The 17383-nt window shown below is 46.6% G+C and overlaps 1 protein-coding gene across 1 annotated transcript in view; it reads left to right on the top strand.

Annotated features, from left to right (window-relative positions):
• The window catches only part of MDGA1 (MAM domain containing glycosylphosphatidylinositol anchor 1), a 567923-nt gene that overhangs the window by 278402 nt on the left and 272138 nt on the right, over window positions 1–17383 (top strand).

A 17383-nucleotide genomic window follows, 5' to 3' on the forward strand; every position in this document is an offset into this window, starting at 1 on the left:
AAGTTTTGTGTAGAACACGACCAGGGTAAGAGTTACCTGTGCGATGAATCCAGCGTTGCAGGTCCTGGAATTACGTCAGACATCCGCCCTCCAAACAAGCCTGCGTTTACCACACCATTCCCAGAAAACGGTCAGTTGACACCCACAAACGCCCTCTTCCTGTCAATCTCCTTGCGATCGGCTGTGCGAATGGATTCTTCGTTAAATTTTGTAGCCGTACGACACGCCTGCGCATTGCGGTGCATACACATGCGCAGTAGAACCTGTTCGCTGCGCTGCAAAAAACGGCAGCCAGCGATCAACTCGGAATGACCCCCAAATGTGGCTTCACTCGCCACAGGTTACTATTGCCAATTATACTCCGTGTGAATAGTAAATCAAGCAAATGTAGGGAAAACATGCGAACCCCCCCCCCCCTCCCCACAAAAAAAGGAGGTGACCATTTGTGCGTTGACCATTTTCATGTTGATGCGTTGCACCACTCAGTGGAAATGACGGGGGCAGATTTTATTTCATCTCGTCAAAATTCATCTCCCATTAAGTTACGGAGGCCAGTTCTTGGAGAACGGCTCATCTATCATTCTGCCTCGGCGCACTATGCACATATTTTCTTTGTGACTTCTAATATCTATATAATTTACAGTACAGCGTGCATTATACCACAGGCTTATGGAAGGAATGGTTTTGTGGCTCTACAGTTAGCTTGTAACATATTTTGTCACATATAGGTAAGCTTCTATCCCAACAACTGTGGATCTGTCACGTAAAGCCAATCGCCCTCAGTCGCTGATTGGGGCGCCTTTTCTTTAGACACACCGTCAGTCGCAGCATAGATTTTTGCGCCAGCTCTATGGCATGTGCAGTTTCCCTGTCCATGCACGGCCCCCTATGTGGACGGTTGCGCTTTCAGCAACGGAACACAGACCTATGCGCAGAACAAAAGGATCGATCCACTGTGTCCGACAGTTCGTGCATGGGGTAAGTTTACTATGGTGGGAGTTCTTTTAGAACAGGTGATGTTGCCCATAGAAACCAATCAGATTGTATCTATTATCTTCTAGAAGCAGCTAGATAAATGTTAAGTAGAATCTGATTGGTTGCTATGAGCCAGTTCTAAAAAAAACCTCCCGTCTTAGTAAATTGACCCCTAAGTTTTCATTTTTGCTTATAGCAGTGGAGTTTTGGTCCCCCTGAGAATGTACCAGGGCGGCTCAGCAACAACAAAAAAAAGGAAAAAGAAATGATATATATCGATAAGTGGCGATAAGTGGGGGACATTTACTAAGCAGTGATAAGAGCGGAGAAGTGAGCCAGTGGAGAAGTTGCTCCATCAACCAATCAGCAGCTCTGTATATTTTATAATATGCAAATTATAGATGTTACTTCAGTGCTGATTGGTTGCCATGGGCAACTTCTCCACTGGCTCTCTTCTCCGCTCTTATCACTGCTTAGTAAATGTCCCTCTAAATCTGTCTCAGCAAAAAAAGGGAACTTTTAGAATAAAACTGGACCCTTGATAATAAATATGACTTTTCTTCTCTCAGAAACTCTCCTAGTTAGTGCAGTACAGTGGTAGGGAGATAGGAATTGCAATAACTATGGGACAAGAGAAAGAAGTAATGCCGCCTTTCTCTGCGACTGAGAGGTGATGAGGTTCTGTGGAAGTTCTCTCAGGTTCCAAGCATCTTATCATCTCCTGGGGTCCAAGGAGCAATGAAGAACATTCAATTAGATTTGATTGTAGGATGAACCATGGCTTTACATGGTGCCCTCTTCAATTCTCACAAAATGCTTCCGAATCCAGCCCTTCCATATTATTCATGCTGTCTTATTAATCACCTCTTAATATCATAACGCTATGTGCATTCTCCATAGAGAAGACAGTGAATCAATATCCGCCTGCTGCCAGCCCTATTTCCACTTCTAATGAAACTCCGCTTCCTGCAGTAAATTAAGATCGTCTACCTGCGGACAGTAATGTGATTGGATTTGCGGGAGAGGAAAGTTTCTTTGCAGCGTCCTCTTCATTTCCTTGGACTAACCTCTGGGATCTGCGGCCCACGTCTAGTCCATTACCATCCATGTAAAATGTCACTCACTCGCCTTTTACTCAGTGTCCGTCAAACTCTTGTCTGCGAGTCTGTTCCTCTCAAAGGCTAAACTCCCCCTCCTCCTCAGCTGACACAGCTGGGCTTCTGTATGCAGTGTCGTACTGGGGCATGAAGGCCCCACTGTAGAGACAGCACCGTAGAGGCTTGGCTAACCATTAGTGAGTGCATGGGCTGGGCCCCTTAATAAATATACCGTATGTACTTGAGTATAAGCCGACTTTTTCAGCACATTTTTCTATGCTGAAAAAGCCCTCCTCGGCTTATACTTGAGTCAGCTCACGGCTGCAGCAGACGTCGTGGGCTGTGTGGGCGTCCGCTGCAGCCAGCTCCAGGGACAGACACTAGAGGTCATTATTGACCTCTAGTGTCAGTGCGGCGCTGCTATGGGAGAGACGTCATGACGTCTCTCCCAAAGAGAGGAGCGGGCGAGCGAGCCGGCGGGCGGCCAGACGGATGGACGGAGAAGCAGCAGCAGCAGAAGAAGCGGTCGGGAAGCAGGATCGGGGCAGTGGTAAGTATTGTTTTTATTATTTTGTGTGTGTGTGTGTGTGCGTGTGTGTGTGTAAGCGGCGACGGGGGCACAGCGACAGGGGGAAATAAAGAGGGGGCACAACTACTGGGGGCAAAGAAAGAGGGGGCACAACTACTGGGGGCAAAGAAAGAGGGGGCACAACTACTGGGGGCAAAGAAAGAGGGGGCACAACTACTGGGACAAAGAAAGAGGGGGCACAACTACTGGGGACAAAGAAAGAGAGGGCACAACTACTGGGGGCAAAGAAAGAGGGGGCGCAACTACTGGGGGCAAAGCAACAGGGGAGCATGTTTTTATCTGGCACTGTGGGGGGATATCTCACTGGGGGTATATGTGGCACTGGGGGCACAGCCCTAGCAACAAGCATAACACCTTCCGCATGAAACCCCTGGCAACGAGCATGACACCCTGAGCATGAAAACCCCTGGCACCGTGCATTTCCCACCCTAGGCTTATGTACTCGAGTCAGTAATTTTTCCCAGTTTTTGTGGTAAAATTAGGTGCCTCGGCTTATATTCGGGTCGACTTATACTCGAGTATATACGGTATGTAGTAAACACTGCTAGTGCATGCATGCATGATAATGTACCAGATTCATTACAGCAATGCACTGTGGAAAATACACCACAGGTCTTTGCAGTATAAGGTGATATATGTATAATGTAATGTCTGGAACCTCATTCCTAGAGGAAAGGGTGGGCCCCCAGGCAGTGGTTCACACCGGGGGTGGGTTCACCCTGTGCCCCTGCGGGCCAGTACGACCCTGCCTGTATGTCCCAGGGAGCATGCTATTGACTTGAAGTCTGGAATATCGCGTTGTCTCTCATTACTTCCCCAGATATAAGGCGTGGGCGTTATTGTCGGATCTATTTCTTAAAATGACAATTTCTGGGAAAATTTATTGCAAAAATGAGATTTCACAGGTTTATATTGATACCCAGAACATTGCAATAATCTGACTCTATTGTGCTATTACATAGCATTGCACAGTACATTGATGGTACAAGTAAATAATGTACAGTGTAATGAAAGAGAAGGTAAATCTGGCCCTCCCCAAAGGAGCTTACACTCTAAGAGGTGTGGGGAGCACACACTACATGCAGGATATTTATTGTCGCTGGCGGTGGACACATTATGTATCTGGAAGTTGCTCATTGTATCCAAAGGAGAAGTCCCTGATATAACTTTCCGTAATACCCTCCTCAATGTTACTCTGCATGTCCTTATCTACATATGGAGCAGAAATTAAGTGAGACAGTGGGGTATGAGGATGGGATAGCTGTCACCGGGTAGTTCAAGATGGGGGGGGGGGGGGGGGAATGGTGCAGCCAATGGGGAGGCTACAGCTATTCCCCATCCTTTAGTACATTTTTATAATGCACAAAGGGTCTAATTCAGAGTTGATCGCAGCAGCAAATTTGTTGGCAGTTGGGAAAAACCATGGGGGTCATTCCGAGTTGTTTGCTCGTTGCCGATTTTCGCTATGCTGCGATTTGTTGCTAAATGCGCATAGTACGCAGCGCGCAAGAGCTAAGTTATTTAACTAAAAACTTAGTAGATTTGCTGGTCCTCGTCCGACGCTTTTCAGTCGCACTGTTGTTCTGTAAATGATTGACAGGAAAGAGGCATTTCTGGGCGGCAACTCAGCGTTTTCACGGCATTGGCTAAAAAACGCAGGTGTGTCCGGGAAAAATGCGGGAGTGTCTGGGGAAACGGGGCAGTGGCTGGTCGAACGCAGGGCGTGTTTGTGACGTCAAACCAGGAACTAAACGGACTGAGGTGATTGCAATCTGTGAGTAGGTCCGGAGCTACTCAGAAACTGCAAAGAATTATTTAGTAGCAGTTCTGCTAATCTTTCATTCACTATTCTGCTAAGCTAAGATACACTCCCAGAGGGCGTTGGCCTAGCGTGTGCAATGCTGCTAAAAGCAGCTAGCGAGCGAACAACTCGGAATGACCCCCCATGTGCACTGCAGGGGGGGCAGATGTAACATGTGCAGAGAAAGTTAGATTTGGGCGCGGTGTGTTAAAACTGAAATCTAAATTGCAGTGTAAAAATAAAGCAGCCAGTATTTACCCTGCACAGAAACAATATATCCCACCCAAATCTAACTCTCCCTGCAAATGTTATATCTGCCCCACATGCAGTGCACATGGTTTTGCCCAACTACTAACTACTGTAATTTGCTGCTGCGATCAGGTCTGAATGACCCCCAATACCATGAACTGCCAGTGAGTGGAGTGGAGATGGGGGCAGGGTTTGATGAGAACCCACCTTATAGTCCCAAAATCCCATGATAGTACATACAAGAGAAAATTATATATATTGTCTAACACTCTATAGCTCCAACTTTTTATTACATGTGCACTTATATTATATATAATCACTGGCGTGCGCAGCACATTTTATTAGGGGGTGCACCGTCGGAGCCTGGGGTGTGTCTAGCACCGCCTTTTGGGCATGTCTAGCACCTACTGATGGTCAACGCATATAAAATATCCACCCTTGTACCAATCCTATTAAAGCAGATACATTGTCAGATGTTGTGGTGTGCACCAAACAAACACCCCAGATGGCACTCACTGCAATTACACTGCTCCTCCTCGGCCTGGTCTGGCTCCCCCTCTCTTTCCCCTGCAAGCTGCAGCAGTTTACTTACAAGGCAGTCACTCACTGACACTGACAGTCGCAGACTAGTACTGCTGCTGCTGGAAAAACGAGTGACGTGTCAATATTGCTGCCGACCACCTGCCAGTATTGAATTTGTCTTCCTAAGAGGAACGCTGGCTGCATGCTGATCCTCATCAGTGGCTGGCGTTGGCATAGCATAGAAGGAGAGAGGTGGGCATGTGGCGGGTGTGATGGGTGGGTGTATGAGCAGCATGACGTAATCACATCACATCATGCTGTTTTTGTACATGGAGGTGGAGCCGGGAGTTTGAAAGCCGGTGGCAGTGGCACCTTTGATTAACCCAGACATCCGGTCAGTAATGCAGTCCTGACAGGGTGCAGCGCAGAGGGGACAGTAATCAGCCTGCTCGGCGATCGCTGCATCAGGCATGTGAGATTGGGGTGCCAGACATTAGGGGGTGCCTGTGCGCACCAGGCACTTCCCCCTGCGCACACCTATGTATATAATATTATTGTTCTTTTCCTGCTCCTCTCTCATCCTAACAATCTCCACAGGTCACTGAAATACTGGAATCACTTATTTATTAGTGATGCAGTTATGCAACAGGTAGATCAATAAAACAGTGATTTAGTAATTCAGTCTTGTAAATCCCTGAAAAATGGTATTCACTCATTTCACACACTCAAGTTCAAAGGGAGTTAAATGACCAAGTGAAACGTTTTAATATCATGAGGAAGCACTGAAATTAAAGGGGTCATCCACTTCAGTGATTTTTCCATAAGTGCCATATTAACCCCAGTGAGATGCTTTCAGTGCTGCTATGTGTACAGAGTTTCCCAGAAGAATTCTCCCCCCCCACCCCAACACGCGCACACACACACACACACACACACACACACACACACACACACACACACACGCATCAATAGAATTTGGAAGTCTTTATTTAAATGGTTACGAGCACTTTGACTAGGCTCAATGTTGAACGCTTACTACTTTTTCATGAATACAATTCATTGTGAGCTTTCAATATTCAGCATTGTTACACAATGTTAGCAAGTTAACCATGCCATTAAAGAATTTAGAATCTTTATTGAAGTGCCAAAATGCCAATCAACACTCCTGGTTACTCCAGGCACAAGAAAACACAAAACATGCAGGATCATTTGGAATACACCTGTCACCTGCAGCATGGTGTCCAACTGCCTTTTTATTATATAACTGACTCATTTTGATAGCAATTGAAACCTTCACTGGCTGGCCATTTTACTTTACTTTCAATGGGCCCATTCATTTCAATTGGGGTTCTACATGTACAATACATGAAACCTTATTGAAATGAATATGCCCATTGAAATTGATGAGACAGTCTCCTTGACCTTTAAACATAACTGATGAATTTGCCTTTTTTTTTTTAATCAACAGAAATCCTCCAAAATCGCTACTTCATTAATTACATGTGGGCAAAAGAGATCCTGTTGGTTTTTAATCAAATTTTTTTTTTTTTTTTGCCGATTAGTTGGAAAATTACACTTCAGTAGATCTATCCCCTTGGAGGCTGAAGCGACAATTGTAATAGTGCTACCGGCAATTTACAAGGGACTGGAGCAAAAAGTGCAAATGTGATTAAAAACAATAAAGTTGGTTATATAGTATATTGGTTATATTTAATTTCACAAACAATATTAGCAAGTGCAACAAGCATGGCCGGCAACAGAAATCTTGGGGCCCGGTACAGTGACATCTCTGGGGCCCCATCAGATTTAATATTTATATATATATATGCGCAACAGAATTTGCTGCGCTATATAATAAATTTAAATACATTTAATATATATATATAATATCTCCTCCCCGCCCCCGCACACACACCTCGCAGTCTGTGTCTCCCTCCTTCCACCCAAACATCCCACAGTCTGTCTCTCCCCAATGGCTCCATGCTGTATTCCCAGCTCCCTGACCCCAGGGTCGGACTGGCCCACAGGGGAAAAGGGGAAACCACCGGTGGGCCCTACTGCCTGTTATGCATTATACATATGTTACATTATACTTCACAATAATTAGGTTTATTATATATTTACCAAGGGGCACAGAACATGTAATGGTTAGCCAAACCTCTGTGGTGGCTGGCCACGCCCCCACTGAAACCAGGCTACACCTTTAAGCATGGGCCCCTACAGCAGCATTCCCCCGGTGGGCCCTTCATGCCCCAGTCCGACACTGCCTGACCCTCTCCCAAAGCCTTGTATTCCCTCACCAAGCCACTCTAACTCCGGGAACAGACTCACCTGCACTGCACTCCCCAGTATCCAGTGGGCCTCATACCCCACCTGAAGAGGCCGGCACAGGGCACGGGAATCCTGGCCATTGAGGGGGCGCACACTCTCTGTCTGTGGGAGGCTCTGGTCACTCTGAGGCTGTGCCCACACCGCCTACAGCTCGCTGCCTCATTTGCACAAGACGGCTCACATCTCTGGCGGACACTAAGTGACATATCCTTGCGGCCCCTCTGATCTTTGGGGCCCGGTAGAGGCGTCCCCTTTGACCCCCCTGTAACGGGCCCTGGCAACAAGACGATAGGTCAACCATAATATTCAATGCAATTTGTTGCATAATTCAATGTACAAAGTTCATCAAGTCAGTGCAGGGATTGTGGGTCAAGTTTTACAATCCTTGTTCCTGAGATAAATAAATTAAAAATAAGAAGATTAAGGGGGAGGTGTACCAAGCCTTGAGGAGATGAGGTGACTGTGCTAGTTAGATGACAGAAGCTGATCGTAAGGTATGTCCTACTAACCAGTGACTGCTGTTTCCAGGCTGATGTAGGAAATGGTATCCTTATATTATTTTGCTCCTCTAACTCATCACACTATTTCTCTATCGTCCTAAGTGGATGCTGGGGTTCCTGAAAGGACCATGGGGAATAGCGGCTCCGCAGGAGACAGGGCACAAAAGTAAAGCTTTTACAGGTCAGGTGGTGTGTACTGGCTCCTCCCCCCATGACCCTCCTCCAGACTCCAGTTAGATTTTTGTGCCCGGCCGAGAAGGGTGCAATTCTAGGTGGCTCTCATAAAGAGCTGCTTAGAGAGTTTAGCTTAGGTTTTTTATTTTACAGTGATTCCTGCTGGCAACAGGATCACTGCAACGAGGGACAGAGGGGAGAAGAAGTGAACTCACCTGCGTGCAGGATGGATTGGCTTCTTGGCTACTGGACATGAAGCTCCAGAGGGACGATCACAGGTACAGCCTGGATGGTCACCGGAGCCACGCCGCCGGCCCCCTCACAGATGCTGAAGCAAGAAGAGGTCCAGAATCGGCGGCTGAAGACTCCTGCAGTCTTCTTAAGGTAGCGCACAGCACTGCAGCTGTGCGCCATTTTCCTCTCAGCACACTTCACACGGCAGTCACTGAGGGTGCAGGGCGCTGGGGGGGGGCGCCCTGGGAGGCAAATGAACACCTTTAAAAAGGCTAAAAATACCTCACATATAGCCCCAGAGGCTATATGGAGATATTTACCCCTGCCTAAATGTACTAAATAGCGGGAGACGAGCCCGCCGAAAAAGGGGCGGGGCCTATCTCCTCAGCACACGGCGCCATTTTCTGTCACAGCTCCGCTGGTCAGGAAGGCTCCCAGGTCTCTCCCCTGCACTGCACTACAGAAACAGGGTATAACAGAGAGGGGGGGCAAAATAAATGGCAATATATTAATATAAAAGCAGCTATAAGGGAGCACTTAATCATAAGGCTATCCCTGTCATATATAGCGCTTTTTGGTGTGTGCTGGCAGACTCTCCCTCTGTCTCCCCAAAGGGCTAGTGGGTCCTGTCTTCGTATAGAGCATTCCCTGTGTGTCTGCTGTGTGTCGGTACGTGTGTGTCGACATGTATGAGGACGTTATTGGTGTGGAGGCGGAGCAATTGCCAAATATGAGGATGTCACCTCCTAGGGGGTCGACACCAGAATGGATGCCTTTATTTGTGGAATTACGGGATAGCGTCAACTCGCTTAAGCAGTCGTTTGCCGACATGAGGCGGCCGGACACTCAATTAGTGCCTGTCCAGGCGCCTCAAACACCGTCAGGGGCTGTAAAACGCCCCTTGCCTCAGTCGGTCGACACAGACCCAGACACAGGCACTGATTCCGGTGGTGAAGGTGACGAATCAACCGTATTTTCCAGTAGGGCCACACGTTATATGATTTTGGCAATAAAGGAGATGTTACATTTAGCTGATACTACAGGTACCACTAAACAGGGTATTATGTGGGGTGTGAAAAAACTACCAGTAGTTTTTACCGAATCAGAAGAATTAAATGACGTGTGTGATGAAGCGTGGGGTGCCCCGATAAAAAACTGCTAATTTCAAAGAAGTTATTGGCTTTATACCCTTTCCCGCCAGAGGTTAGGGAGCGCTGGGAAACACCTCCTAGGGTGGACACAGCGCTAACACGCTTATCAAAACAAGTGGCGTTACCCTCTCCTGAGACGGCCGCACTTAAAGATCCATCAGATAGGAGGATGGAAAATATCCAAAAAGGTATATACACACATGCAGGTGTTATACTACGACCAGCTATTGCGACTGCTTGGATGTGCAGTGCTGGGGTAGTTTGGTCAGAGTCCCTGATCGAAAATATTGATACCCTGGACAGGGACAATATTTTACTGTCGTTAGAACAAATAAAGGATGCATTTCTTTATATGCGTGATGCACAGAGAGATATCTGCACACTGGCATCACGGGTAAGTGCTATGTCCATTTCGGCCAGAAGAGCTTTATGGACACGACAGTGGACAGGCGATGCGTAGAGGAGTTATTTGGGGTCGGTCTATCGGATTTGGTGGCCACGGCTACGGCCGGGAAATCCACCTTTCTACCTCAAGTCACTCCCCAACAGAAAAAGGCACCGACCTTTTCAACCGCAGCCCTTTCGTTCCTTTAAAAATAAGAGAGCAAAGGGCTATTCATATCTGCCACGAGGCAGAGGACGAGGGAAGAGACAGCAACAGGCAGCTCCTTCCCAGGAACAGAAGCCCTCCCCGGCTTCTACAAAAGCCTCAGCATGACGCTGGGGCTTCGCAAGCGGACTCGGGGGCGGTAGGCGGTCGTCTCAAGAATTACAGCGCGCAGTGGGCTCACTCGCAGGTAAATCCCTGGATCCTGCAGATAATATCTCAGGGGTACAGGTTGAAATTAGAGACAGAGCCACCTCGCCGTTTCCTGAAGTCTGCTTTACCAACGTCCCCCTCAGAAAGGGAGACGGTTTTGGAAGCCATTCACAAGCTGTATTCTCAGCAGGTGATAGTCAAGGTACCTCTTCTACAACAAGGGAAGGGGTATTATTCCACTCTTTTTGTGGTACCGAAGCCGGATGGCTCGGTAAGGCCTATTCTAAATCTGAAGTCCTTGAACCTGTACATAAAGAAGTTCAAGTTCAAGATGGAGTCACTCAGAGCAGTGATAGCGAACCTGGAAGAAGGGGACTTTATGGTATCCTTGGACATCAAGGATGCGTATCTCCACGTTCCAATTACCCCTCACACCAGGGGTACCTCAGGTTCGTTGTACAAAACTGTCACTATCAGTTTCAGACGCTGCCGTTTGGTTTGTCCACGGCACCTCGGGTCTTTACAAAGGTAATGGCCGAGATAATATTTCTTCTTCGAAGAAAAGGCGTATTAATTATCCCATACTTGGACGATCTCCTAATAAGGGCAAGGTCCAGAGAACAGCTAGAGATGGGTTTAGCACTATCTCAAGAGGTGCTAAAGCAGCACGGATGGATTCTGAATATTCCAAAATCCAAATTAATGCCGACAACTCGTCTGCTGTTCCTGGGGATGATTCTGGACACAGTTCAGAAAAAGGTTTTTCTTCCCGAAGAAAAAGCCAAGGAGTTATCTGACCTGGTCAGGAACCTCCTAAAACCAGGAAAGGTGTCTGTACATCAATGCACAAGAGTCCTGGGAAAAAATGGTAGCTTCTTACGAAGCAATCCCTTTCGGCAGATTCCATGCAAAGGGATCTGTTGGACAAATGGTCAGGGTCGCATCTTCAGATGCACCTGCGGATAACCCTGTCGCCGAGGACAAGGGTATCCCTTCTGTGGTGGTTGCAGGAGGCTCATCTATTGGAGGGCCGCAGATTCGGCATGCAGGATTGGATCCTGGTGACCACGGATGCCAGCCTGTGAGGCTGGGGAGCAGTCACACAGGGAAGAAATTTCCAGGGAGTGTGGTCGAGCCTGAAAAAGTCTCTTCACATAAGCATTCTGGAACTAAGAGCAATCTACAATGCTCTAAGCCAGGCGAAACCTCTGCTTCAAGGAAGACCGGTGTTGATCCAGTCGGACAACATCACGGCAGTCGCCCATGTAAACAGACAGGGCGGCACAAGAAGCAGGAGGGCAATGGCAGAAGCTGCCAGGATCCTTCGCTGGGCGGAGAATCACGTGATAGCACTGTCAGCAGTATTCATCCCGGGCGTGGACAACTGGGAAGCAGACTTCCTCAGCAGACACGACCTTCACCCGGGAGAGTGGGGACTTCATCCAGAAGTTTTCCACATGCTATTAAACCGTTGGGTAAAACCAATGGTGGACATGATGGCGTCTCGCCTCAACAAAACACTGGACAGGTATTGCGCCAGGTCAAGAGATCCGCAGGCAATAGCTGTGGACGCGCTGGTAACACATTGGGTGTACCAGTCGGTATATGTGTTTCCTCCTCTGCCTCTCATACCAAAGGTATTGAGGATTATACGGCAAAGAGGAGTAAGACTAGTGGCTCCGGATTGGCCAAGAAGGACTTGGTACCCGGAACTTCAAGAGATGGTCACGGACGATCCGTGGCCTCTACTTCTGAGAAGGGACCTGCTTCAGCAGGGTCCTTGTCTTTTTCAAGACTTACCGCGGCTGCGTTTGACGGCATGGCGTTTGAATGCCAGATCCTAAAAGGAAAAGGCATTCCAGAAGAAGTCATTCCTACCTTGATAAAGGCAAGGAAGGAAGTCACCGCGAAGCCTTATCGCCGTATTTGGCGAAAATATGTTGCGTGGTGCGAGCAGCGGAGTGCTCCGATGGAGGAATTTCAACTGGGTCGTTTTCCTACATTTCCTGCAATCAGGATTGTCTATGGGTCTCAAATTGGGATCTATTAAGGTTCAAATTTCGGCCCTATCAATATTCTTCCAAAAAGAATTGGCCTCAGTCCCTGAGGTCCAGATTTTTATCAAAGGAGTACTGCATATACAGCCTCCTGTGGTGCCTAAGGTGGCACCGTGGGATCTAAATGTAGTTTTAGATTTCCTCAAATCCAATTGGTTTGAACCACTAAAGAATGTGGATTTGAAATATCTCACATGGAAAGTGACTATGTTACTGGCCCTGGCTTCGGCCGGGAGAGTATCTGAACTGGCGGCTTTGTCTTATAAAAGCCCTTATTTAATTTTCCATTCGACATAGGGCAGAGCTGCGGACGCGTCCGCATTTTCTCCCTAAGGTGGTATCAGCGTTTCACCTGAACCAGCCTATTGTAGTGCCTGCGGCTACAGACGACTTGAAGGACTCCAAGTTGTTGGACGTTGTCAGAGCCTTAAAAATATACATTTAAAGGACGGCTGGAGTCAGAAAATCTGACTCGCTGTTTATACTGTATGCACCCAACAAGTTGGGTGCACCTGCTTCTAAGCAGTCGATTGCTCGTTGGATTTGTAACAAAATTCAACTTGTACATTCTGTGGCAGGCCTGCCACAGCCTAAATCTGTTAAGGCCCATTCCGCAAGGAAGGTGGGCTCATCTTGGGCGGCTGCCCGAGGGGTCTCGGCATTACAACTCTGCCGAGCAGCTACGTGGTCAGGGGAGAACACGTTTGTAAATTTTTACAAATTTGATACCCTGGCAAAGGAGGACCTGGAGTTCTCTCATTCGGTGCTGCAGAGTCATCCGCACTCTCCCGCCCGTTTGGGAGCTTTGGTATAATCCCCATGGTCCTTTCAGGAACCCCAGCATCCACTTAGGACGATAGAGAAAATAAGAATTTACTTACCGATAATTCTATTTCTCGGAGTCCGTAGTGGATGCTGGGCGCCCATCCCAAGTGCGGATTATCTGCAATACTTGTACATAGTTATTGTTAACTAATTCGGGTTATTGTTTAGGAAGCCATCTTTCAGAGGCTCCTCTGTTATCATACTGTTAACTGGGTTTAGATCACAAGTTGTACGGTGTGATTGGTGTGGCTGGTATGAGTCTTACCCGGGATTCAAAATCCTCCCTTATTGTGTACGCTCGTCCGGGCACAGTACCTAACTGGAGTCTGGAGGAGGGTCATGGGGGGAGGAGCCAGTACACACCACCTGACCTGTAAAAGCTTTACTTTTGTGCCCTGTCTCCTGCGGAGCCGCTATTCCCCATGGTCCTTTCAGGAACCCCAGCATCCACTACGGACTCCGAGAAATAGAATTATCGGTAAGTAAATTCTTATTATCTGCCAACTACAGGTCACAGCCAATGCCAGCTGGAATAATAAGCAACCTGGTCTGATCAGTCATCGCAGCCTCCTGTAGAGGCGGCCTCAAATGCAATCAGCCAGCCGCCAGTTTTATGAGACTTTTGTGGAGTTTCTTTAATTATATTATGTCTGACCTTATTACTGAACAGCTCAGTTCAGGCCACAGCAACAGGGATAAAAATTTTATGTAATATAGATCTTTTTGGAACACCCTTTGCACACCCAGCCAAATAGTAACCTATGGGATCTGATTTCCACATATTCTCCATAGCTCGGCAACATGGAATGGGTCAATCGTCCAAGGTCAATTTATGCACTAATGCACCAATAAAGTGAACTTGTAATTGATTAGTTGTGTCTTGATCGCAGAAGAGATTGTAAGAATGATGGCAGAGATTGAATGAGTAATTGATTTGTTAGGTCTTGAGTGGAGACTAATGCACTCTTTATACCGTATTTTGTATCCTAAGTATAAGATGTCCTGAGGAAAGATCTGTCACCACAAAAAAGTGCAGGTTGTTAAATACTAATTAGAGATCATGTGTGAGATGTATCAAAACTTGGAGAGAGATAAAGTGGAGAGAGATAAAGTGCCAGCCAATCAGCTACTAACTGTCCAACCTGTATAATGACAGCGAGGAGCTGATTGGCTGGTATTTTATCTCTCTACTTTATCTCTCCCTAAGCTGCATTCAGAATGTCCATACATAGACTTTACATGCTGACAAACATGGCCTCACATTCCTCACAGTTCTGGTAATCCACGTTATATCCATATGTTTAGGTACAATGGAGTCTGAAAACAAGAATACATTTTCACTATAATTCTGTCATACTGGATTTATTTATTATTTATTACCAGTTATTGATATGGCGCAAACAAATTCTGCAGCTTTTTACAGAGAATATTTGGCCATTCACATCAGTCCCTGCCCCAGTGGAGCTTACAATCTATATTCCCTACCACATGTACACACACACACATTCATACTAGGGTTAATTTTTGTTGGGAGCCAATTAACCTACTACTAGTATATTTCTGGATTGTGGGAGGAAACCGGAGCACCCGGAGGCAACACACGCAAGCATGGGGAGAATATACAAACTCCACTCATTTAGGACCGTGGTGGAAATCCGGGGCAGCCAGGTCGGCGCAGCGGGGTGCGGCAGGGGGGGGGGGGGGGGGGGGCGTGATGGGAGAATGTGATGCTGAATAGGGGGTGAAGTAGGTGGAGTGACCACGTGATGACATCATGCAATTACGGACATTGTAAGGCAGGGGGTGGGGCCGCAATGATGCAATTCAGTGCAAATCACATCATCAGACTCCTCCCCCAGACCTCCCACTTGTGGACAACTGCGGGGGTGTTGTTGGGAAATGTGTGAGGAGTGTAGACAAGTAGCGTCTGGCTGGGAGAGTCACCCACTGTCTCCTTGTCACCCTCCCCCTGCTACCCACTGCCTCCCCCGCCACTCCCCATCACTCTCTGTCTCTTCCCATTCAGCAGAGGAGGGGGGGGGGGGTCAAAACAAATTTCTGCACCTGGACCCACCACTCACAACTTCCGCCACTGGTCCCGTATAACATCCACCAATGTGTGTTAAAGGAGCTAAGATCAGTAAATGATAGAGAACACTATGGGCAGGATGTATCATGTACAGCCCACCCCTGTTTGCTTGCATACCAGCGGTTTTTAATGCTAGTATGCATAGGTATGTGTCAGGACAGCTCTTCCAATACATAGCTGGCGTGATGAAGTGACTTCTAGATTTATGACCCGGGAGTCCTAATGTGGCCATCCTTCATATCCCTCTCTGTGGGCTCTCTGCATAAAGAAGCCCATGGCCATAGCGTTCTATCAGGCAGAAGCGCAACTTTCCAGGAGCTTGCTGCATAGGGGCACATTATTATTATTATTATTATTATTATTATTATTATCCTTTATTTATATGGCGTCACAAGGGTTCCGCAGCGCCCAATTACAGAGTACATAAATAATCAAACAGGAAAACAGCAACTTACAGTTGATGACAGTATAGGACAAGTACAGGGTAAATAAACATAGTTTCATCAGCAGATGACAGTGGAATAAGTATCAGGTGGCAGAAGACTGCTGGATGTGGTACAGTTGAAGATTATTAAAGTAAGACAAGGATAAGCACATGAGGGAAGAGGGCCCTGCTCGTGAGAGCTTACAATCTAAAGGGGAGGGGTGACCCAGATGGGGTACATAGAGAATGTGGAACAGAGGGTTAGGATGAGATTTGGCTGGGTTTGGTGAAGAAGTGGGTCTTGAGAGCCCGTTTGAAGTTTTGTAGAGAGGTGGAGAGCCTGAGGAGGAGAGGTAGGGAATTCCAGAGAAGTGTTGCAGCACGTGAAAAATCTTGGAGGTAGGAGTGGGAGGAATTAATCCGTAGGCAGGAGAGTCGTCGTGCATTAGCAGAGCGAAGAATTCTATGTCGCTTGCTTGCCACAGGTGTCTCTAGATATCTCTTTTAAATGCTGTGGACATTTTACTAAATCTATACAATTATATGTATTCCGGTAAGCCTCCGATAACGTCAGATTTCGGACGTTTTACTGCATTTTACAGTTTGATATATCACACAATGGGGCAGGTGTATTAAGCCTCGAGAAGTGATAAAGCAGTGATAAGTGCAAGGTGATAACGCACCGGCCAATCAGTTCCTAACTGTAAATTTACATATTGGAGCTGACTGGCTGGTGCGTTATCACCTTGCACTTATCGCTGCTTTTATCACTTTTCCAGGCTTTTAATACATCTGCTGCATTTGTTTTACTTATATAGTCCCTCATATCTGTGTCACTGCCACTACACTAACGGAAAACAGACGTAGTCTTAGGGGTACATTTACTAAAGTTTCTAAAACAGTCCATTGGACATAGCAACCAGATTCTGTCCATCAGTTTCTAAAATGCAATAGAGAGATGATACCTAAAATCTGATTTGAAAATATGCTTTAGAAATAATGTGATAACACATTATCAGCACGGATCCATGAAGGTCTCGTTATGCCAAAGAAATGTGACTAGATTTTTGAGGAGATTCATTTTTAACCTTGAACTTTAGATTGCAGTTGATGTGATATATTTGGACTTGTTTGTACAGTATGTTGGTAGAGAAATATTTGGAGGATAGGAGACAACCACCGTCCTCTAGACTAGCGGGAGGTAACCTGTGACTCCCCATCTGTTGTAGAACTACAAGGGTTATCATGCCCTGACTGTTTCTTGTTGCTTACTGGAACCATCAGGATGCGTTTTTCTGTTCAAACAATGATTAAATATAAATGAGTGTAATAATCCAATGTTGCATGATGCATAAAATGTATTGTTTTATTTACCAATACATTTTTAACAGCTATGTACAAGCCGGATGCATACAGAAAAGGAAACGTTTAATTTCATATTGCCTGCTTTTATAAAAGGAAATACATATATAGAGTACATTTACAATATTATATATGGCTGGGAAGTCCCTGCTTGTATGGAGCAAATTGGGGTTCTAGTGGAAAAGGGCGAGAACAGAGTTTATGTAAGAGAGTATTTGCAGACATTTCTTAAAAAGGGTTGTC

The sequence above is a fragment of the Pseudophryne corroboree genome, chromosome 4 (assembly GCF_028390025.1).
Source record: "Pseudophryne corroboree isolate aPseCor3 chromosome 4, aPseCor3.hap2, whole genome shotgun sequence".
Lineage (NCBI taxonomy): Eukaryota > Metazoa > Chordata > Amphibia > Anura > Myobatrachidae > Pseudophryne > Pseudophryne corroboree.